This window comes from Oncorhynchus mykiss, chromosome 24 (genome assembly GCF_057628025.1).
Source record: "Oncorhynchus mykiss isolate SJ-2025 chromosome 24, ASM5762802v1, whole genome shotgun sequence".
Lineage (NCBI taxonomy): Eukaryota > Metazoa > Chordata > Actinopteri > Salmoniformes > Salmonidae > Oncorhynchus > Oncorhynchus mykiss.
In genome coordinates, this window is record NC_143045.1 from 28,696,280 (window position 1) to 28,721,232 (window position 24,953).

Here is a 24,953-nt window from a genome sequence, read left to right on the forward strand (position 1 = left end):
GTGGGTATTTTATGTTCTTGTGTTTCTAGGTTGGGTTTCTTGTTTGGCCTGATATGGTTCTCAATCAGAGGCAGGTGTTAGTCATTGTCTCTGATTGGGAACCATATTTAGGTAGCCTGTTCTCTGTTGGGGTTTGTGGGTGGTTATTTTCAGACTTTGTGTGTCTGCACCAGATAGAACTGTTTCGGTTGTCACTTTGTTGTTTTGTGTTTTTGAAGTGTTCAGTTTTCCATTAAAATGATGAACACTAACCACGCTGCGCTTTGGTCCTCTCTATCTCGCGACGACAACCGTTACAGCTTCTGTGATATAAAACACCACCTTATTGTGGCTATCCAGAGCACAACTGTTCATGACATAGCTATAGTATAAAGCAAGTCAAGATTTGGCCCAAATTGTACTAATTGGAATATTACACAGCTGCTGGCCATGTTGTAGCCAACCAGTGTATTCATAGATACTGCGATGGTAGTCAAGCCTTAGATGAACAAGTCTGTGTGAAATATCCATTGGTGCTGGGACTGGTGGCGGTAACATGCAGCAAAGGATAAGATAGTGTCTGGAATTTAGACAAGAAACTTTCATAAGAACATACACATAGTTTGAAGGCACCCCTATTGTTGGGCGCTTCCCACAGTTGAATATTTCAAAGCATGGGGCTCATGGGAGAGTGGTGTGACTGGTAGATGACTTCCTCCAAGCTTCAATGGAATGTGGCGGTGCCCAGCGGACCCTGACTCTGCTGGGGGTGGGCGGGCGCTGAGGCTGCCTGCTGTTGGACAGACCTCAAGAGGGTAACAAGGAATAAACCAGGTTTAATCCACTCTGTTTTCCCATAGGGTACAATAATCATACAGCAGCTAGCTAATGCAATAGTACAACAAGAAGGACCAGACTATCTCTGTCAGTGTTGGTATCTCTCTCAGTGTTGGTACCTCTCTCAGTGTTGATATCTCTCTCAGTGTTGGCATCTCTCTCAGTGTTGGCATCACGCTCAGTGTTGGCATCACGCTCAGTGTTGGCATCATGCTCAGTGTTGGCATCACTCTCAGTGTTGGCATCACTCTCAGTGTTGGCATGTCTCTCAGTGTTGGTATCTCTCTCAGTGTTGGCATCTCTCTCAGTGTTCGTATCTCTCTCAGTGTTGGCATCTCTCTCAGTGTTGGTATCTATCTGTGTTGGCATGTCTCTTAGTGTTGGTATCTCTCTCAGTGTTGGCATCTCTCAGTGTTGGTATGTTTCTCTATGTTGGTATCTCTCTCAGTGTTGGCATCTCTCTCAGTGTTCGTATCTCTCTCAGTGTTCGTATCTCTCTCAGTGTTGGTATGTTTCTCTGTGTTGGTATCTCTCTCAGTGTTGGTATCTCTCTCAGTGTTGGCATCTCTCCCAGTGTTGGCATCTCTCCCAGTGTTGGCATCTCTCTCAGTGTTGGCATCTCTCTCAGTGTTGGCATCTCTCTCAGTGTTGGCATCTCTCTCAGTGTTGGCATCTCTCTCAGTGTTGGCATCTCTCTCAGTGTTGGCATCTCTCTCAGTGGTGGCATCTCTCTCAGTGTTGGCATCTCTCTGTGTTGGCATGTTTCTCAGTGTTGGTATCTCTCTCAGTGTTGGCATCTCTCTCTGTGTTGGTATGTTTCTATGTGTTGGTATCTCTCTCAGTGTTGGCATGTCTCTCAGTGCTGGTATCTCTCTCAGTGGTGGCATCTCTCAGTGTTGGTATGTTTCTCTATGTTGGTATCTCTCTCAGTGTTGGCATCTCTCTCAGTGTTGGAATGTTTCTCTGTGTTGGTATCTCTCTCTCAGTGTTTGTATCTCTCTCAATGTTGGTATCTCTCCCAATGTTGGTATGATCCTCTGTGTTGGTATCTCTCTCAGTGTTGGTATGTCTCAGTGTTGTATGTCTCTCAATGTTGGTATCTCTCTCAGTGTTGGCATCTCTCTCAGTGTTGGTATGTCTCTCAGTGTTGGTATCTCTCTGTGTTGGCATGTCTCTCAGTGTTGGTATCTCTCTCAGTGTTGGCATCTCTCAGAGTTGGCATCTCTCTCTGTGTTGGTATGTTTCTCTGTGTTGGTATCTCTCTCAGTGTTGGCATGTCTCTCAGTGTTGCTATCTCTCTGTGTTGGCATCTCTCTCTCTGTGTTGGTATCTCTCTGTGTTGGCATCTCTCTCAGTGTTGGCATCTCTCTCAGTGTTGGCATCTCTCTCAGTGTTGGTATCTCTCTCAGTGTTGGTATCTCTCTCAGTGTTGGCATCTCTCTCAGTGTTGGCATCTCTCTCAGTGTTGGCATCTCTCTCAGTGTTGGCATCTCTCAGTGTTGGCATCTCTCTCAGTGTTGGCATCTCTCTCTGTGTTGGTATGTTTCTCTGTGTTGGTATCTCTCTCAGTGTTGGCATGTCTCTCAGTGTTGCTATCTCTCTGTGTTGGCATCTCTCTCTGTGTTGGCATCTCTCTGTGTTGGCATCTCTCTCAGTGTTGGCATCTCTCTCAGTGTTGGCATCTCTCTCAGTGTTGGTATCTCTCTCTGTGTTGGTATCTCTCTCAGTGTTGGCATCTCTCTCAGTGTTGGCATCTCTCTCAGTGTTGGCATCTCTCAGTGTTGGCATCTCTCTCAGTGTTGGTATCTCTCTGTGTTGGCATGTTTCTCAGTGTTGGCATCTCTCTGTGTTGGCATCTCTCTCAGTGTTGGCATCTCTCTCAGTGTTGGCATCTCTCTCTGTGTTGGTATCTCTCTCAGTGTTGGCATCTCTCTCAGTGTTGGCATATCTCTCAGTGTTGGCATCTCTCTCAGTGTTGGTATGTCTCTCAGTGTTGGTATCTCTCTGTGTTGGCATGTTTCTCAGTGTTTGTATCTCTCTCAGTGTTGGCATCTCTCAGTGTTGGCATCTCTCTCTGTGTTGGTATCTCTCTCAGTGTTGGCATCTCTCTCTGTGTTGGTATGTTTCTATGTGTTGGTATCTCTCTCAGTGTTGGCATGTCTCTCAGTGCTGGTATCTCTCTCAGTGGTGGCATCTCTCAGTGTTGGTATGTTTCTCTATGTTGGTATCTCTCTCAGTGTTGGCATCTCTCTCAGTGTTGGTATGTTTCTCTGTGTTGGTATCTCTCTCTCAGTGTTTGTATCTCTCTCAGTGTTGGTATGTCTCAGTGTTGTATGTCTCTCAATGTTGGTATCTCTCTCAGTGTTGGCATCTCTCTCAGTGTTGGTATGTCTCTCAGTGTTGGTATGTCTCTCAGTGTTGGTATCTCTCTGTGTTGGCATGTCTCTCAGTGTTGGTATCTCTCTCAGTGTTGGCATCTCTCAGAGTTGGCATCTCTCTCAGTGTTGGCATCTCTCTCTGTGTTGATATGTTTCTCTGTGTTGGTATCTCTCTGTGTTGGTATCTCTCTCAGTGTTGGCATGTCTCTCAGTGTTGCTATCTCTCTCAGTGTTGGCATCTCTCTCTGTGTTGGTATCTCTCTCAGTGTTCGTAGCTCTCTCAGTGTTGGTATGTTTCTCTGTGTTGGTAACTCTCTGTGTTGGTATCTCTCTCTGTGTTGGTATCTCTCTCAGTGTTGGTATCTCTCTGAGTGTTGGTATGTTTTTCTGTGTTGGTATCTCTCTCAGTGTTGGTATCTCTCTCAATGTTGGTATCTCTCCCTATGTTGGTATGATCCTCTGTGTTGGTATCTCTCTCAGTGTTGGTATGTCTGTGTTGGTATCTCTCTCAGTGTTGGTATCTCTCTGTGTTGGTATCGCTCTCAGTGTTGGTATGTTTTTCTATATTGGTATCTCTATCAGTGTTTGTATCTCTTAATGTTGGTATCTCTCTCAGTGTTGGTATCTCTCTCTTGTTTGTCTGTGTTGGTATCTCTCTTAGTGTTGGTATGATCCTCTGTGTTGGTATCTCTCTCAGTGTTGGTATCTCTCAGTGTTGGTATGTTTGTCTGTGTTGGCATCTCTCTCAGTGTTGGTATATTTCTCAGTGTTGGTATTTCTCTCAGTGTTGTATGTCTCTCTCAGTGTTGGTATCTCTCTCAGCGTTGATATGTTTGTCTGTGTTGGTATCTCTCTTAGTGTTGGTATGATCCTCTGTGTTGGTATCTTTCTCAGTGTTGGTATCTTTCTCAGTGTTGGTATCTCTCTCAGTGTTGGTATGATCATCTGTGTTGGTATGTCTCAGTGTTGTATGTCTCTCAATGTTGGTATCTCTCTCAGCTTTGGCATCTCTCTCAGTGTTGGTATGTCTCTCAGTGTTGGTATCTCTCTCTGTTGGCATGTCTCTCAGTGTTGGTATCTCTCTCAGTGTTGGCATCTCTCAGAGTTGGCATCTCTCAGAGTTGGCATCTCTCAGAGTTGGCATCTCTCTCAGTGTTGGCATCTCTCTCTGTGTTGGCATCTTTCTCTGTGTTGGTATGTTTGTCTGTGTTGGCATGTCTCTCAGTGTTGGTATGTCTCTCAGTGTTGGTATGTCTCTCAGTGTTGCTATCTCTCTCAGTGTTGGCATCTCTCTCTGTGTTGGTATCTCTCTCAGTGTTGGTATCTCTCTCAGTGTTCGTAGCTCTCTCAGTGTTGGTATCTCTCTCTGTGTTGGTATCTCTCTCAGTGTTGGTATGTTTTTCTGTGTTGGTATCTCTCTCAATGTTGGTATCTCTCCCTATGTTGGTATGATCCTCTGTGTTGGTATCTCACTCAGTGTTGGTATGTCTGTGTTGGTATCTCTCTCACTTTTGGTATGTCTGTGTTGGTATCTCTCTGTGTTGGTATCTCTCTGTGTTGGTATCTCTCTCAGTGTTGGTATGTTTTTCTATGTTGGTATCTCTCTCAGTGTTTGTATCTCTTAATGTTGGTATCTCTCTCAGTGTTGGTATCTCTCTCATGTTTGTCTGTGTTGGTATCTCTCTTAGTGTTGGTATGATTCTCTGTGTTGGTATCTCTCTCAGTGTTGGTATCTCTCAGTGTTGGCATCTCTCTGTGTTGGTATCTCTCTCAGTGTTCGTAGCTCTCTCAGTGTTGGTATGTTTCTCTGTGTTGGTATCTCTCTCAGTGTTGGCATGTCTCTCAGTGTTGGTATCTCTCTCTGTGTTGGTATCTCTCTCAGTGTTGGTATCTCTCTGAGTGTTGGTATGTTTTTCTGTGTTGGTATCTCTCTCAGTGTTGGTATCTCTCCCTATGTTGGTATGATCCTCTGTGTTGGTATCTCTCTCAGTGTTGGTATCTCTCTGTGTTGGTATCTCTCTCAGTGTTGGTATGTTTTTCTATGTTGGTATCTCTCTCAGTGTTTGTATCTCTTAATGTTGGTATCTCTCTGTGTTGGTATCTCTCTCATGTTTGTCTGTGTTGGTATCTCTCTTAGCGTTGGTATGATCCTCTGTGTTGGTATCTCTCTCAGTGTTGGTATCTCTCAGTGTTGGTATGTTTGTCTGTGTTGGCATGTCTCTCAGTGTTGGTATGTCTCTCAGTGTTGGTATGTCTCTCGGTGTTGTATGTCTCTCAGTGTTAGTATTTCTCTCAGTGTTGTATGTCTCTCTCAGTGTTGGTATCTCTCTCAGCGTTGATATGTTTGTCTGTGTTGTTATCTCTCTTAGTGTTGGTATGATCCTCTGTGTTGGTATCTTTCTCAGTGCTGGTATCTCTCTCAGTGTTGGTATAATCATCTGTGTTGGTATCTCTCTTAGTGTTGGTATGATCCTCTGTGTTGGCATCTCTCTCAGTGTTGGTATGTCTCTCGGTGTTGATATCTCTCTCAGTGTTGGCATCTCTCTCAGTGTTGGCATCTCTCTCAGTGTTGGCATCACACTCAGTGTTCGCATCACTCTCACTGTTGGCATCACGCTCAGTGTTGGCATCACTCTCAGTGTTGGCATCACTCTCAGTGTTGGTATGTCTCTCAGTGTTGGTATGTCTCTCAGTGTTGGTATCTATCTGTGTTGGCATGTCTCTCAGTGTTGGTATCTCTCAGTGTTGGCATCTCTCAGTGTTGGTATGTTTCTCTATGTTGGTATCTCTCTGTGTTGGCATCTCTCTCAGTGTTCGTATCTCTCTCAGTGTTGGTATGTTTCTCTGTGTTGGTATCTCTCTCAGTGTTGGCATCTCTCTCAGTGTTGGCATCTCTCTCAGTGTTGGCATCTCTCTCAGTGTTGGCATCTCTCTCAGTGTTGGCATCTCTCTCAGTGTTGCCATCTCTCTCAGTGTTGGCATCTCTCTCAGTGTTGGCATCTCTCTCAGTGTTGGCATCTCTCTCAGTGTTGGCATCTCTCTCAGTGTTGGCATCTCTCTCAGTGTTGGTATCTCTCTGTTGGCATGTTTCTCAGTGTTGGCGTCTCTCTGTGTTGGTATGTCTCTCAGTGTTGGTATGTCTCTCAGTGTTGGTATGTCTCTCAGTGTTGGCATCTCTCTCAGTGTTGGCATCTCTCTCAGTGTTGGCATCTCTCTCAGTGTTGGTATGTCTCTCAGTGTTGGTATCTCTCTGTGTTGGCATGTTTCTCAGTGTTGGTATCTCTCTCAGTGTTGGCATCTCTCAGTGTTGGCATCTCTCAGTGTTGGCATCTCTCAGTAATGGCATCTCTCAGTGTTGGCATCTCTCTCTGTGTTGGTATGTTTCTATGTGTTGGTATGTCTCTCAGCATTGGTATCTCTCTCAGTGTTGGTATCTCTCTCAGTGTTGTATGTCTCTCTCTCTGTGTTGGTATTTCTCTCTCTCAGTGTTGTATGGCTCTCAGTGTTGTATGTCTCTCTCTCAGTGTTGTATGTCTCTCTCAGTGTTGTATGTCTCTCTCTCAGTGTTGTATGTCTCTCTCTGAGTTTTGATATCTCTCTCAGTGTTGGTATGTCTCTCAGTGTTGGTATGTTTTAAGCCTGTCAGACTTTATCTCTCTCTCTTTCAGTCTCTCTGTCTTTGTCTTCTTTTTCACTCAGTTTCTGATATAGAGAGTGGGGAGAGGGAGATATAGGGAGTGGGTAGAGGGAGGAAGAGAAAGGGAGATATGGGGAGTGGGAGGAAGAGAGAGGGAGTGGGGAGAGGGAGGAAGAGAGAGGGAGTGGAGAGTGGGTGGGGGGGGGGGGCTTTAGGATAACAACTAACCAGACTGCAAAGAGAGGAGAGAGGAGAGAAGAGAGAGAGTGTGTATTGAGAGTGTGATGCATATTCGACCCTGGTAGAGTGAACCATGGCAAAACTGGAATAGAGTAACCATGAAGTCATCTTTATAGTTGACTGATGTGTTTATCGTTCTACTCAGTATGCAAAAACATCCAACACCCCACGCATGCACCATCACACCCAAAACGGATAAAATAACTATCGCTATAGTAGAGAAATAAATATAGCAAGCTGTCTGAGTTGTAAAGCAGGTAATGAATTGAGTTGTCATCACCAAAGATAATATCCCTCCTGAAAACAGTGAAGTTGAGGAGAACAGCTGCGGTGCTCTGTTTGGTGAGCAGCCAGCTGGAGAGAGATCACGAGCTGTTATGGCAGGAAGAGACCATCAGAGTGATGGAATGCACTAGCCAGGGAGGAACAGGAGAAACTCTAGCTCAGGGAACAGCTATCAAGCATGGCACTGCTTCACAGCTACAGTCTATACAGGAGTTATGCCACAGGGAAAAAGGTGAGTGTCTGTGTGATTGTATGTGTGTGATTGTGTGTGTGTGATTGTGTGTGTGTGATTGTGTGTGTGTGATTGTGTGTGTGTGATTGTGTGTATGTGATTGTGTGTGTGTGATTGTGTGTATGTGATTGTGTGTGTGTGATTGTGTCTGTGTGATTTTATGTGTGTGATTGTGTGTGTGTGATTGTGTGTGTGTGATTGTGTGTGTATGTCTGAGTGCCTGTGTGTGTGTCTGAGTGTCTGTGCGTTATTTAATCATGTGTGTGTGTGGTTGAGAGAGAGAGAGAGAGAGAGGGGGCAAGAGAATGGAGCAGGTGTGTGGATGCAACAGCACACCAACTGGTTGAATCAACGTTGTTCCCACGTCATTTCAACAACATAATTCAATGTGATGACGTTGAATCAATGTGGAAAACTGATTGGATTTGCAAAAAGACATCAACATATGGGAATGTCATATTTTTTTCAATTAAATTTTGCATTTTTTTGTTGATTTCACATTAGTTGACAACCAATACTTAGACGTTGAAATTACATCTGTGCCCAGTGGCACAATTGTCAAGAAGTGTAACTTCAAAATCCTGTCATGTCTCTCCTGTCATGCAAAATGATAGACAGAAGAAATTAAACAAGTCAATAGAAATGAAAGGGCGGGGTAGACAGATAGAGATGGAGAGAAGGGGGAGAGAAGAGAGAAAACAACAACATTGGGCCTACTCAATTGGACAGTGTGGCAGAGAAAAATAAAAAAGGCAGAGAGAAGGAGATAGAGGGAGGAAGGAAGGAGGGAGGGAAGCAGAGAGAGAGGGGCTGAAACCATGCACATCAAAGACCCCTCATCATCTCCTGGGCCCACCATGGTATGGAGAAAACAAAAGCACTCTCCTCTCCTCTCCCTCTCCCTCTCCCTCTCCGTGATGTCTTCTCTCACTCCCTCTCTCTTTCTTCCTCTTCTCTGTTACTGTCTGACTCCAGGAGCGCTGCTACAGTCCTTAAAGGGACATGCCTCCACACCTGTCCCCTTCTCACTTCAAAGACCAGATAGAGAGAGAGGGGGAGAGAGCAGGAAAATGAAGAGATGAAGAGGCAGTGGGATGAAAAGTCATAACAAATGATAGGTGGAGGGCACTGGCAGACTAAGAAAACAACTGCTAAAAGGCCTGAGAGAGACAGAAACTGGCAAGCTAGTAGGAGAGAGTCACAAAAGGGGGACAGGGATTGGAAATAAGATGCAATAATAGAGACAAAGGAGAAAGACAGAACCAAACACAAGGCTATTAACTGGAGAGGAGACAGTGAGGAAAGGACTGGAGGGAAGACTGGAGGGAAGAACAGAGTAGAGGAGAGGAGATGAAGAGGAAGGACAGAGGGGGCAAGGAGACGAGGAAGGATGGAGGGCAAGGGAGCCATGTTTGTGAAGGGATCCACACAGAGATTGATGAGCCCTGAGAACAAGGTGACTTCAAGGAGGAGTTGAGACACAAGAGGTGTGTTTGAGTCAGGGACGAGATGAAACCAAACCCATCTCTCCGCCCAGTGTGGGATTGAATCGCTTGCAGGAGGAGAACAAAGCAAATGAAAAAGAAAACTAATCCATTCAGAAGAAGAAGGAGGAAAGGAAAGGAAAGGAAAGGAAAGGAGAGAGCGGTCACCTTGTGAATAGCAACTATAGCTCTTTCTATGTTAGTTCTCCTTCTCTACTTCTCTTTCAACATTTAATATTTTTATTTAACCTTTATTTAAACATTGAGAGTCAAAATCTTTTTTACAAGAGAGCCCTGTAAACACTAGTATAAAAACAGAATAATAAAACAACATACACACATATTTGTAAAAAACAATATATTTCAGCACACAATAACAAAATAAACATATTTAATCAAATGAATCACATTCAACTTCATTGAGGTCCTCAATAATAATGTAAGCTGCCTGAGTTGCACTAGCACATCTAACTGCAGTGATCTCTGCAGATTGTTCCACAAATTAGGGGCAAAAAAAACTAAACGCAGAGTTTCCCAAAAGTGTGGGTTATCCATTCCTGAGAACAGGTTTGGTAACTTATGATTCTTACCTTAATTAATGAAGTTACATATTGTAATGAAACAGGCGGGGAACAGGCCTCCAACCCTCAGCCTTCCCAGGGTCCTTACAATATGGAGGCAGTTTCTGTAAGATTGCTTCTCAAATGTCCCCTGTGATAAAATGTAATGCGGAATGGTAGACTGTGCCCAAGCGTTTCAAAACAGAGGTTGTTCCATGTAAACAACATCACTAAAATCCAATACAGGGAGAAGTTTTTTTTTCAATACTGAGGCATGCTTTATTTCAATGTACATTTTTAAAATCTTAGATCTCAGTTTCTTAGTCAGATTCTATATTTGCGTTACGAAGGAGAACTTGTCATCAATCCAGGCACCCAGGTACTTATATTGAGAAACAAGCTCAATTTGGGCTCCATTTGTAGCGCAAATACACAGGTCTTCAAGGTCAACATTTAGTGACCTAGAGCTTGGTTTTACTCGGTGCAGCAGGCCATTTGTGAACTTAAGCCTGACTTTGATTCAATTCAAAAATCCCTTACACATCTTAAATGAGTGTTAAATACAAGTAAAACCAAGCTTGTTCTGTTCTCTAGGTCACTAAATGTTGACCCTGCGTATTTGCTCTACAAATGGAGCCCAAACTGAGCTTGTCAGACTCGTGGGTGCTAAGGTACCCATGACAGGCATATCCATTGTCACCTAGTAGGTGGCCTTCATATGCCCCTTTTTCCAGCATTGCACAGGCGACTATTGTCAAAGATTCTGCTGTCATGGGTGGATCCAGGCCATCTAGCTGCGATGTTGGTGAGCTGACCTTTGTCATCACAGACAGCCTGCACCTTGAGCAGTAACCTTTCAGATTATGGAATAGTTCTCCATTCTCACTACCCGGTCTGGGAATAGGAATGTGTGTACAGTCTATTGCCCTTTGACTGGAATGTAAGGTAAAATCTCCTGTAAAATCCAGCTGCCGTTTCCTCTGTAGGACTGGAATCTAGCTCTCCTGTAAAATCCAGCTGCTGTTTCCTCTGTAGGACTGGAATGTAGCTCTCCTGTAAAATCCAGCTGCTGTTTCCTCTGTAGGACTGGAATGTAGCTCTCCTGTAAAATCCAGCTGCCGTTTCCTCTGTAGGACTGGAATCTAGCTCTCCTGTAAAATCCAGCTGCTGTTTCCTCTGTAGCACTGGAATCTAGCTATCCTGTAAAATCCAGCTGCTATTTCCTCTGTAGGACTGGAATCTAGCTATCCTGTAAAATCCAGCTGCTATTTCCTCTGTAGCACTGGAATCTAGCTCTCCTGTAAAATCCAGCTGCTGCTTCCTCTGTAGCACTGGCATCTAGCTATTCTTTCAAATCCAGCAGCTGGTTCTTCAGACTGGCAATAGCACTGGAAACTCTGACTACAATCCTGCAGACAGTTGACTTGTGGAGTCCAGGAAGGTCCCCATCCACCATGGGTTTGCTCAAATGTTTATTGAGCAACAGGCTTAAAATTAATCTAGGTATAAAGTGGAAATTTAATTTAGATTAGAGGATCAACTAGGATTAATTTAAAACTAGGTTTAAAATGTGGTGCACAAGATGAATAGATAAACCATTATTTAACCCAGTTTAAGAGTTCATCCATGTTGGTGCATCCCACCCTTATTATTGGTTATCTTCAGTGGAGCTGTGATTGGAGCAAGACACAAAACAGAATTGTGAGTGAGTGTTAATAAAAATGAGAATGCAAACTGTGATACAGTGTATGAGTGTTTGGGAATATATGTTTATGAGAGAGAAAGAGCACAGAAGAGAGACAGAGAGAGAAAACGAACGAGAGAGGGCGAGCGAGTAAGTCAGTGAGAGAGGGAAACTATGTTCCTGATCGACAGTAAAGAGACAGCAAAGCGATGGCTGTGACTGTGACTATAAGGACGGACAGACATTGTGCTTCCTGCCTGCCTTCCTGTCAGCTTGCCTCCCTGTCTGCCTCCCTGTCAGCCTGCCTCCCTGCCTGCCTGTCAGCCTGTCTCCCTGCCAGCCTGCCTTTCTGGTTGTCAGCCTGCCTCCCTGCCTGCCTGCCTGCCTGCCTGGCTGTCAGCCTGTCTCCCTGTCTCCCTCCCTCCCTGCTGCCTGGCTGTATCCCTGCCTGCCTGGCTGTCAGCCTGTCTCCCTCCCTCCCTGCCCACCTCCCTCCCTCCCTGCCTGCCTCCCTGCCTCCCTGTCTCCCTGTCTGTCTCCCTGCCTGCCTGGCTGAATTTGCTTGAAGGTGACTATGAATTACTGGCTGCATGGCAGAAAAATACTAATTAGAGTAGCAATTACAGTGTGCTCCCACAGGGGACAGAAAGTCAACAGCACAATGAACTCTCCAGCGCCTGCTAATTCAGTTGTGCTGTTAGAGTGGCCCGATGGCTCTCTGGGAATACTAACCACTACACCAGCAGAGTAGGAGGCAACAGAATCTCTCCCAGCCTCCCTGACTCCCTCTCCAGTGATCACACTGGTCTGGAACACACTCAGAGAGACATGCAGGGAGAGAGAGACATGGTCGTTTAGAACTTGAATGGAAGGTGATAGGGTGCAAGGGAAATTACAAAGCCATCTAGGAAATACGATATATGAAGGAGAGGGTAAGTAATAAAAAGGTATGAATGTGCTAAACGTCCCACCTACAAACAGATTGGAATAGTGAATTTGCTGCCTTTGATAAGAGAAAACCTCTGCTGCTCTAAACCCAACAGTCTGGTCCTGGTCTCTAATATGAGACAACACAGTCTGGTCTTGGTCTCTACTATGAGACACCACAGTCTGGTCTTGGTCTCTACTATGATGAACCTCAGTCTGGTCTTGGTCTCCACTATGAGACACCACAGTCTGGTCTTGGTCTCCACTATGAGACACCACAGTCTGGTCTTGGTCTCTACAATGATGACCCACAGTCTGGTCTTGGTCTCTACTATGATGAACCACAGTCTGGTCTTGGTCTCTACTATGATGAACCACAGTCTGGTCTTGGTCTCTACTATGAGACACCACAGTCTGGTCTTGGCCTATACTTTGATGAACCACAGTCTGGTCTTGGTCTCTACTATGAGACACCACAGTCTGGTCTTGGTCTCTAATATGATGAACCACAGTCTGGTCTTGGTCTCTACTATGAGACACCACAGTCTGGTCTTGGTCTCTAATATGATGAACCACAGTCTGGTCTTGGTCTCTACTCTGAGACACCACAGTCTGGTCTTGGTCTCCACTATGAGACACCACAGTCTGGTCTTGGTCTCTACTATGAGACACCACATTCTGGTCTTTGTCTCTACTATGATGAACCACAGTCTGGTCTTGGTCTCTACTATGATGAACCACAGTCTGGTCTTGGTCTCTACTATGAGACACCACAGTCTGGTCTTGGTCTCTATATGATGAACAACAGTCTGGTCTTGGTCTCTACTATGAGACACCACAGTCTGGTCTTGGTATCTACAATGATGAACCACAGTCTGGTCTTGGTCTCTACTATGATGAATCACAGTCTGGTCTTGGTCTCTACTATGAGACACCACAGTCTGGTTTGGTCTCCACTATGAGACACCACAGTCTGGTCTTGGTCTCTACTATGATGAACAACAGTCTGGTCTTGGTATCTACAATGATGAACCACAGTATGGTCTTGGTCTATACTTTGATGAACCACAGTCTGGTCTTGGTCTCTACTATGAGACACCACAGTCTGGTCTTGGTCTCTAATATGATGAACCACAGTCTGGTCTTGGTCTCTACTATGAGACACCACAGTCTGGTCTTGGTCTCTACTATGATGAACCACAGTCTGGTCTTGGTCTCTAATATGATGAACCACAGTCTGGTCTTGGTCTCTACTATGAGACACCACAGTCTGGTCTTGGTCTCTAATATGATGAACCACAGTCTGGTCTTGGTCTCTACTCTGAGACACCACAGTCTGGTTTGGTCTCCACTATGAGACACCACAGTCTGGTCTTGGTCTCTACTGTGATGAACAACAGTCTGGTCTTGGTATCTACAATGATGAACCACAGTATGGTCTTGGTCTCTACTATGAGACACCACAGTCTGGTCTTGGTCTCTACTATGAGACACCACAGTCTGGACTTGGTCTCTACTATGAGACACCACAGTCTGGTCTTGGTCTCTACTATGATGAACCACCGTCTGGTCTTGGTCTCCACTATGAGACACCACATTCTGGTCTTGGTCTCTACTATGAGACACCACAGTCTGGTCTTGGTCTCTACTATGAGACACCACAGTCTGGTCTTGGTCTCTACTATGAGACACCACAGTCTGGTCTTGGTCTCTACTATGATGAACCACAGTCTGGTCTTGGTATCTACAATGATGAACCACAGTATGGTCTTGGTCTCTACTATGATGATCCACAGTCTGGTCTTGGTCTCTACTATGATGAACCACAGTCTGGTCTTGGTCTCTACTATGATGAACCACAGTCTGGTCTTGGTATCTACTTTGAGACACCACAGTCTGGTCTTGGTCTCTACTATGAGACACCACAGTCTGGTCTTGGTCTCCACTATGAGACACCACAGTCTGGTCTTGGTCTCTACAATGATGAACCACAGTCTGGTCTTGGTCTCTACTATGATGAACCACAGTCTGGTCTTGGTCTCTACTATGATGAACAACAGTCTGGTCTTGGTCTCTACTATGAGACACCACAGTCTGGTCTTGGTCTATACTTTGATGAACCACAGTCTGGTCTTGGTCTCTACTATGATGAACCACAGTCTGGTCTTGGTCTCTACTATGATGAACCACAGTCTGGTCTTGGTCTCCACTATGAGACACCACAGTCTGGTCTTGGTCTCCACTATGAGACACCACAGTCTGGTCTTGGTCTCTACAATGATGAACCACAGTCTGGTCTTGGTCTCTACTATGATGAACCACAGTCTGGTCTTGGTCTCTACTATGATGAACCACAGTCTGGTCTTGGTCTCTACTATGAGACACCACAGTCTGGTCTTGGTCTCTACTATGATGAACCACAGTCTGGTCTTGGTCTCTAATATGATGAACCACAGTCTGGTCTTGGTCTCTACTATGAGACACCACAGTCTGGTCTTGGTCTCTAATATGATGAACCACAGTCTGGTCTTGGTCTCTACTCTGAGACACCACAGTCTGGTTTGGTCTCCACTATGAGACACCACAGTCTGGTCTTGGTCTCTACTGTGATGAACAACAGTCTGGTCTTGGTATCTACAATGATGAACCACAGTATGGTCTTGGTCTCTACTATGAGACACCACAGTCTGGTCTTGGTCTCTACTATGAGACACCACAGTCTGGTCTTGGTCTCTACTATGATGAACCACAGTCTGGTCTTGGTCTCCACTATGAGACACCACATTCTGGTCTTGGTCTCTACTATGAGACACCACAGTCTGGTCTTGGTCTCTACTATGAGACACCACAGTCTGGTCTTGGTCTCTACTATGATGAACCACAGTCTGGTCTTGGTATCTACTATGAGACACCACAGTCTGGTCTTGGTCTCTACTATGATGAACCACAGTCTGGTCTTGGTCTCTACTTTGAGACACCACAGTCTGGTCTTGGTCTCTACTATGAGACACCACAGTCTGGTCTTGGTCTCTACTATGATGAACCACAGTCTGGTCTTGGTCTCTACTATGATGAACCACAGTCTGGTCTTGGTCTCCACTATGAGACACCACAGTCTGGTCTTGGTCTCCACTATGAGACACCACAGTCTGGTCTTGGTCTCTACAATGATGAACCACAGTCTGGTCTTGGTCTCTACTATGATGAACCACAGTCTGGTCTTGGTCTCTACTATGATGAACAACAGTCTGGTCTTGGTCTCTACTATGAGACACCACAGTCTGGTCTTGGTCTATACTTTGATGAACCACAGTCTGGTCTTGGTCTCTACTATGATGAACCACTGTCTGGTCTTGGTCTCTACTATGATGAACCACAGTCTGGTCTTGGTCTCTAATATGAGACACCACAGTCTGGTCTTGGTCTCAACTATGATGAACAACAGTCTGGTCTTGGTCTCTACTATGAGACACCACAGTCTGGTCTTGGTCTCTACTATGAGACACCACAGTCTGGTCTTGGTCTCTACTATGATGAACCACAGTCTGGTCTTGGTCTCTACTATGAGACACCACAGTCTGGTTTGGTCTCCACTATGAGACACCACAGTCTGGTCTTGGTCTCTACTATGATGAACAACAGTCTGGTCTTGGTATCTACAATGATGAACCACAGTATGGTCTTGGTCTATACTTTGATGAACCACAGTCTGGTCTTGGTCTCTACTATGAGACACCACAGTCTGGTCTTGGTCTCTAATATGATGAACCACAGTCTGGTCTTGGTCTCTACTATGAGACACCACAGTCTGGTCTTGGTCTCTACTATGATGAACCACAGTCTGGTCTTGGTATCTACTATGAGACACCACAGTCTGGTCTTGGTCTCTAATATGATGAACCACAGTCTGTTCTTGGTCTCTACTTTGAGACACCACAGTCTGGTTTGGTCTCCACTATGAGACACCACAGTCTGGTCTTGGTCTCTACTATGATGAACAACAGTCTGGTCTTGGTATCTACAATGATGAACCACAGTATGGTCTTGGTCTCTACTATGAGACACCACAGTCTGGTCTTGGTCTCTACTATGAGACACCACAGTCTGGTCTTGGTCTCTACTATGAGACACCACAGTCTGGTCTTGGAATCTACCATGATGAACCACAGTCTGGTCTTGGTCTCCACTATGAGACACCACATTCTGGTCTTGGTCTCTACTATGAGACACCACAGTCTGGTCTTGGTCTCTACTATGAGACACCACAGTCTGGTCTTGGTCTCTACTATGAGACACCACAGTCTGGTCTTGGTCCCTAATATGATGAACCACAGTCTGGTCTTGGTCTCTACTATGATGAACCACAGTCTGGTCTTGGTCTCTACTATGAGACACCACAGTCTGGTCTTGGTCTCTAATATGATGAACCACAGTCTGGTCTTGGTCTCTACTCTGAGACACCACAGTCTGGTTTGGTCTCCACTATGAGACACCACAGTCTGGTCTTGGTCTCTACTATGAGACACCACAGTCTGGTCTTGGTCTCTACTATGATGAACAACAGTCTGGTCTTGGTCTCTACTATGAGACACCACAGTCTGGTCTTGGTCTCTACTATGAGACACCACAGTCTGGTCTTGGTCTCTACTATGATGAACCACAGTCTGGTCTTGGTCTCTACTATGATGAACCACAGTCTGGTCTTGGTCTCTACTATGATGAACCACAGTCTGGTCTTGGTATCTACAATGATGAACCACAGTATGGTCTTGGTCTCTACTATGATGATCCACAGTCTGGTCTTGGTTTCTACTATGATGAACCACAGTCTGGTCTTGGTCTCTACTATGATGAACCACAGTCTGGTCTTGGTCTCTACTATGATGAACCACAGTCTGGTCTTGGTCTCTACTATGATGAACCACAGTCTGGTCTTGGTCTCTACTATGATGAACCACAGTCTGGTCTTGGTCTCTACTATGATGAACCACAGTCTGGTCTTGGTATCTACTATGAGACACCACAGTCTGGTCTTGGTCTCTACTATGATGAACCACAGTCTGGTCTTGGTCTCTACTATGAGACACCACAGTCTGGTCTTGGTCTCTACTATGAGACACCACAGTCTGGTCTTGGGCTCTACTATGATGAACCACAGTCTGGTCTTGGTCTCTACTATGATGAACCACAGTCTGGTCTTGGTCTCCACTATGAGACACCACAGTCTGGTCTTGGTCTCCACTATGAGACACCACAGTCTGGTCTTGGTCTCTACAATGATGAACCACAGTCTGGTCTTGGTCTCTACTATGATGAACCACAGTCTGGTCTTGGTCTCTACTATGATGAACCACAGTCTGGTCTTGGTCTCTACTATGAGACACCACAGTCTGGTCTTGGTCTATACTTTGATGAACCACAGTCTGGTCTTGGTCTCTACTATGATGAACCACAGTCTGGTCTTGGTCTCTAATATGATGAACCACAGTCTGGTCTTGGTCTCCACTATGAGACACCACACTCTGGTCTTGGTCTCCACTGTGAGACACCACAGTCTGGTCTTGGTCTCTACAATGATGAACCACAGTCTGTTCTTGGTCTCTACGATGATGAACCACAGTCTGGTCTTGGTCTCTACTATGAGACACCACAGTCTGGTCTTGGTCTCTACTATGATGAACAACAGTCTGGTCTTGGTCTCTACTATGAGACACCACAGTCTGGTCTTGGTCTCTACTATGAGACACCACAGTCTGGTCTTGGTCTCTACTATGATGAACCACAGTCTGGTCTTGGTCTCTACTATGAGACACCACAGTCTGGTCTTGGTCTCTACTATGAGACACCACAGTCTGGTCTTGGTCTCTACTATGATGAACCACAGTCTGGTCTTGGTCTCTACTATGATGAACCACAGTCTGGTCTTGGTCTCCACTATGAGACACCACAGTCTGGTCTTGGTCTCCACTATGAGACACCACAGTCTGGTCTTGGTCTCTACAATGATGAACCACAGTCTGGTCTTGGTCTCTACTATGATGAACCACAGTCTGGTCTTGGTCTCTACTATGATGAACCACAGTCTGGTGTTGGTCTCTACTAGGAGACACCACAGTCTGGTCTTGGTCTCTACAATGATGAACCGCAGTATGGTATTGGTCTCTACAATGAGACACCACAGTCTGGTCTTGGTCTCTACTATGAGACACCACAGTCTGGTCTTGGTCTCTACTATGAGACACCACAGTCTGGTCTTGGTCTCTACTATGAGACACCACAGTCTGGTCTTGGTCTCTACTATGAGACACCACAGTCTGGTCTTGGTCTCTACAATGATGAACCACAGTCTGGTCTTGGTCTCTACTATGATGAACCACAGTCTGGTCTTGGTCTCTACTATGATGAACCACAGTCTGGTCTTGGTCTCTACTATGATGAACCACAGTCTGGTCTTGGTCTCTAATATGAGACAACACAGTATGTTCTTGGTCTCTACTATGAGACACCACAGTCTGGTCTTGGTCTCTACTATGATGAACCACAGTCTGGTCTTGGTCTCTACTATGAGACACCACAGTCTGGTCTTGGTCTCTACTATGAGACACCACAGTCTGGTCTTCGTCCCTAATATGATGAACCACAGTCTGGTCTTGGTCTCTACTATGATGAACCACAGTCTGGTCTTGGTCTCTACTATGAGACACCACAGTCTGGTCTTGGTCTCTAATATGATGAACCACAGTCTGGTCTTGGTCTCTACTATGATGAACCACAGTCTGGTCTTGGTCTCTACAATGATGAACCACAGTCTGGTCTTGGTCTCTACTATGATGAACCATAGTCTGGTCTTGGTCTCTACTATGATGAACCACAGTCTGGTCTTGGTCTCTACTATGAGACACCACAGTCTGGTCTTGGTCTCTACTATGATGAACAACAGTCTGGTCTTGGTCTCTACTATGAGACACCACAGTCTGGTCTTGGTCTCTACTATGAGACACCACAGTCTGGTCTTGGTCTCTACTATGATGAACCACAGTCTGGTCTTGGTCTCTACTATGAGACACCACAGTCTGGTCTTGGTCTCTACTATGAGACACCACAGTCTGGTCTTGGTCTCTACTATGATGAACCACAGTCTGGTCTTGGTCTCTACTATGATGAACCACAGTCTGGTCTTGGTCTCCACTATGAGACACCACAGTCTGGTCTTGGTCTCCACTATGAGACACCACAGTCTGGTCTTGGTCTCTACAATGATGAACCACAGTCTGGTCTTGGTCTCTACTATGATGAACCACAGTCTGGTCTTGGTCTCTACTATGAGACACCACAGTCTGGTGTTGGTCTCTAATATGAGACAACACAGTCTGTTCTTGGTCTCTACTATGAGACACCACAGTCTGGTCTTGGTCTCTACTATGATGAACCACAGTCTGGTCTTGGTCTCTACTATGAGACACCACAGTCTGGTCTTGGTCTCTACAATGATGAACCGCAGTATGGAATTGGTCTCTACAATGAGACACCACAGTCTGGTCTTGGTCTCTACTATGAGACACCACAGTCTGGTCTTGGTCTCTACTATGAGACACCACAGTCTGGTCTTGGTCTCTACTATGAGACACCACAGTCTGGTCTTGGTCTCTACTATGATGAACCTCAGTCTGGTCTTGGTCTCCACTATGAGACACCACAGTCTGGTCTTGGTCTCAACTATGAGACACCACAGTCTGGTCTTGGTCTCTACAATGATGAACCACAGTCTGGTCTTGGTCTCTACTATGATGAACCACAGTCTGGTCTTGGTCTCTACTATGATGAACCACAGTCTGGTCTTGGTCTCTACCATGATGAACCACAGTCTGGTCTTGGTCTCTAATATGAGACAACACAGTCTGTTCTTGGTCTCTACTATGAGACACCACAGTCTGGTCTTGGTCTCTACTATGATGAACCACAGTCTGGTCTTGGTCTCTACTATGAGACACCACAGTCTGGTCTTCGTCCCTAATATGATGAACCACAGTCTGGTCTTGGTCTCTACTATGATGAACCACAGTCTGGTCTTGGTCTCTACTATGAGACACCACAGTCTGGTCTTGGTCTCTAATATGATGAACCACAGTCTGGTCTTGGTCTCTACTCTGAGACACCACAGTCTGGTTTGGTCTCCACTATGAGACACCACAGTCTGGTCTTGGTCTCTACTATGAAACACCACAGTCTGGTCTTGGTCTCTACTATGATGAACAACAGTCTGGTCTTGGTCTCTACTATGAGACACCACAGTCTGGTCTTGGTCTCTACTATGAGACACCACAGTCTGGTCTTGGTCTCTACTATGATGAACCACAGTCTGGTCTTGGTCTCTACTATGATGAACCACAGTCTGGTCTTGGTCTCTACTATGATGAACCACAGTCTGGTCTTGGTATCTACAATGATGAACCACAGTATGGTCTTGGTCTCTACTATGATGATCCACAGTCTGGTCTTGGTTTCTACTATGATGAACCACAGTCTGGTCTTGGTCTCTACTATGATGAACCACAGTCTGGTCTTGGTCTCTACTATGATGAACCACAGTCTGGTCTTGGTCTCTACTATGATGAACCACAGTCTGGTCTTGGTCTCTACTATGATGAACCACAGTCTGGTGTTGGTCTCTACTATGATGAACCACAGTCTGGTCTTGGTCTCTACTATGAGACACCACAGTCTGGTCTTGGTCTCTACTATGAGACACCACAGTCTGGTCTTGGTCTCTACTATGAGACACCACATCTGGTCTTGGTCTCTACTATGATGAACCACAGTCTGGTCTTGGTCTCTAATATGATGAACCACAGTCTGGTCTTGGTCTCTACTCTGAGACACCACAGTCTGGTTTGGTCTCCACTATGAGACACCACAATCTGGTCTTGGTCTCTACTATGAGACACCACAGTCTGGTCTTGGTCTCTACTATGATGAACAACAGTCTGGTCTTGGTCTCTACTATGAGACACCACAGTCTGGTCTTGGTCTCTACTATGAGACACCACAGACTGGAGTTGGTCTCTACTATGATGAACCACAGTCTGGTCTTGGTCTCTACTATGATGAACCACAGTCTGGTCTTGGTCTCTACTATGATGAACCACAGTCTGGTCTTGGTATCTACAATGATGAACCACAGTATGGTCTTGGTCTCTACTATGATGATCCACAGTCTGGTCTTGGTTTCTACTATGATGAACCACAGTCTGGTCTTTGTCTCTACTATGATGAACCACAGTCTGGTCTTGGTCTCTACTATGATGAACCACAGTCTGGTCTTGGTATCTACAATGATGAACCACAGTATGGTCTTGGTCTCTACTATGATGATCCACAGTCTGGTCTTGGTTTCTACTATGATGAACCACAGTCTGGTCTTGGTCTCTACTATGATGAACCACAGTCTGGTCTTGGTCTCTACTATGATGAACCACAGTCTGGTCTTGGTCTCTACTATGATGAACCACAGTCTGGTCTTGGTCTCTACTATGATGAACCACAGTCTGGTGTTGGTCTCTACTATGATGAACCACAGTCTGGTCTTGGTCTCTACTATGAGACACCACAGTCTGGTATTGGTCTCTACTATGAGACACCACAGTCTGGTCTTGGTCTCTACTATGAGACACCACATCTGGTCTTGGTCTCTACTATGATGAACCACAGTCTGGTCTTGGTCTCTACTATGATGAACCACAGTCTGGTCTTGGTCTCTACTATGATGAACCACAGTCTGGTCTTGGTCTCTACTATGAGACACCACAGTCTGGTCTTGGTCTCTAATATGATGAACCACAGTCTGGTCTTGGTCTCTACTCTGAGACACCACAGTCTGGTTTGGTCTCCACTATGAGACACCACAATCTGGTCTTGGTCTCTACTATGAGACACCACAGTCTGGTCTTGGTCTCTACTATGATGAACAACAGTCTGGTCTTGGTCTCTACTATGATGAACAACAGTCTGGTCTTGGTCTCTACTATGAGACACCACAGTCTGGTCTTGGTCTCTACTATGAGACACCACAGACTGGAGTTGGTCTCTACTATGATGAACCACAGTCTGGTCTTGGTCTCTACTATGATGAACCACAGTCTGGTCTTGGTCTCTACTATGATGAACCACAGTCTGGTCTTGGTATCTACAATGATGAACCACAGTATGGTCTTGGTCTCTACTATGATGATCCACAGTCTGGTCTTGGTTTCTACTATGATGAACCACAGTCTGGTCTTTGTCTCTACTATGATGAACCACAGTCTGGTCTTGGTCTCTACTATGATGAACCACAGTCTGGTCTTGGTATCTACAATGATGAACCACAGTATGGTCTTGGTCTCTACTATGATGATCCACAGTCTGGTCTTGGTTTCTACTATGATGAACCACAGTCTGGTCTTGGTCTCTACTATGATGAACCACAGTCTGGTCTTGGTCTCTACTATGATGAACCACAGTCTGGTCTTGGTCTCTACTATGATGAACCACAGTCTGGTCTTGGTCTCTACTATGATGAACCACAGTCTGGTGTTGGTCTCTACTATGATGAACCACAGTCTGGTCTTGGTCTCTACTATGAGACACCACAGTCTGGTATTGGTCTCTACTATGAGACACCACAGTCTGGTCTTGGTCTCTACTATGAGACACCACATCTGGTCTTGGTCTCTACTATGATGAACCACAGTCTGGTCTTGGTCTCTACTATGATGAACCACAGTCTGGTCTTGGTCTCTACTATGATGAACCACAGTCTGGTCTTGGTCTCTACTATGAGACACCACAGTCTGGTCTTGGTCTCTAATATGATGAACCACAGTCTGGTCTTGGTCTCTACTCTGAGACACCACAGTCTGGTTTGGTCTCCACTATGAGACACCACAATCTGGTCTTGGTCTCTACTATGAGACACCACAGTCTGGTCTTGGTCTCTACTATGATGAACAACAGTCTGGTCTTGGTCTCTACTATGAGACACCACAGTCTGGTCTTGGTCTCTACTATGAGACACCACAGTCTGGTCTTGGTCTCTACTATGATGAACCACAGTCTGGTCTTGGTCTCTACTATGATGAACCACAGTCTGGTCTTGGTCTCTACTATGATGAACCACAGTCTGGTCTTGGTATCTACAATGATGAACCACAGTATGGTCTTGGTCTCTACTATGATGATCCACAGTCTGGTCTTGGTTTCTACTATGATGAACCACAGTCTGGTCTTTGTCTCTACTATGATGAACCACAGTCTGGTCTTGGTCTCTACTATGATGAACCACAGTCTGGTCTTGGTCTCTACTATGATGATCCACAGTCTGGTCTTGGTTTCTACTATGATGAACCACAGTCTGGTCTTTGTCTCTACTATGATGAACCACAGTCTGGTCTTGGTCTCTACTATGATGAACCACAGTCTGGTCTTGGTATCTACAATGATGAACCACAGTATGGTCTTGGTCTCTACTATGATGATCCACAGTCTGGTCTTGGTTTCTACTATGATGAACCACAGTCTGGTCTTGGTCTCTACTATGATGAACCACAGTCTGGTCTTGGTCTCTACTATGATGAACCACAGTCTGGTCTTGGTCTCTACTATGATGAACCACAGTCTGGTCTTGGTCTCTACTATGATGAACCACAGTCTGGTGTTGGTCTCTACTATGATGAACCACAGTCTGGTCTTGGTCTCTACTATGAGACACCACAGTCTGGTATTGGTCTCTACTATGAGACACCACAGTCTGGTCTTGGTCTCTACTATGAGACACCACATCTGGTCTTGGTCTCTACTATGATGAACCACAGTCTGGTCTTGGTCTCTACTATGATGAACCACAGTCTGGTCTTGGTCTCTACTATGATGAACCACAGTCTGGTCTTGGTCTCTACTATGAGACACCACAGTCTGGTCTTGGTCTCTAATATGATGAACCACAGTCTGGTCTTGGTCTCTACTCTGAGACACCACAGTCTGGTTTGGTCTCCACTATGAGACACCACAATCTGGTCTTGGTCTCTACTATGAGACACCACAGTCTGGTCTTGGTCTCTACTATGATGAACAACAGTCTGGTCTTGGTCTCTACTATGAGACACCACAGTCTGGTCTTGGTCTCTACTATGAGACACCACAGTCTGGTCTTGGTCTCTACTATGATGAACCACAGTCTGGTCTTGGTCTCTACTATGATGAACCACAGTCTGGTCTTGGTCTCTACTATGATGAACCACAGTCTGGTCTTGGTATCTACAATGATGAACCACAGTATGGTCTTGGTCTCTACTATGATGATCCACAGTCTGGTCTTGGTTTCTACTATGATGAACCACAGTCTGGTCTTTGTCTCTACTATGATGAACCACAGTCTGGTCTTGGTCTCTACTATGATGAACCACAGTCTGGTCTTGGTCTCTACTATGATGAACCACAGTCTGGTCTTGGTCTCTACTATGATGAACCTCAGTCTGGTCTTGGTATCTACTATGATGAACCACAGTCTGGTCTTTGTCTCTACTATGAGACACCACAGTCTGGTCTTGGTCTCTACTATGAGAAACCACATCTGGTCTTGGTCTCTACTATGATGAACCACAGTCTGGTCTTGGTCTCTACTATGATGAACCACAGTCTGGTCTTGGTCTCTACTATGATGAACCACAGTCTGG

At 45.4% G+C, this 24,953-nt stretch overlaps 1 protein-coding gene across 1 annotated transcript in view; it reads right to left on the reverse strand.

The window, feature by feature from the left end:
- Positions 1–24,953, reverse strand: part of LOC110503384 (calsyntenin-2) — a 501,875-nt gene that overhangs the window by 55,923 nt on the left and 420,999 nt on the right. The gene's annotated exons all lie outside the window — the stretch shown is intronic.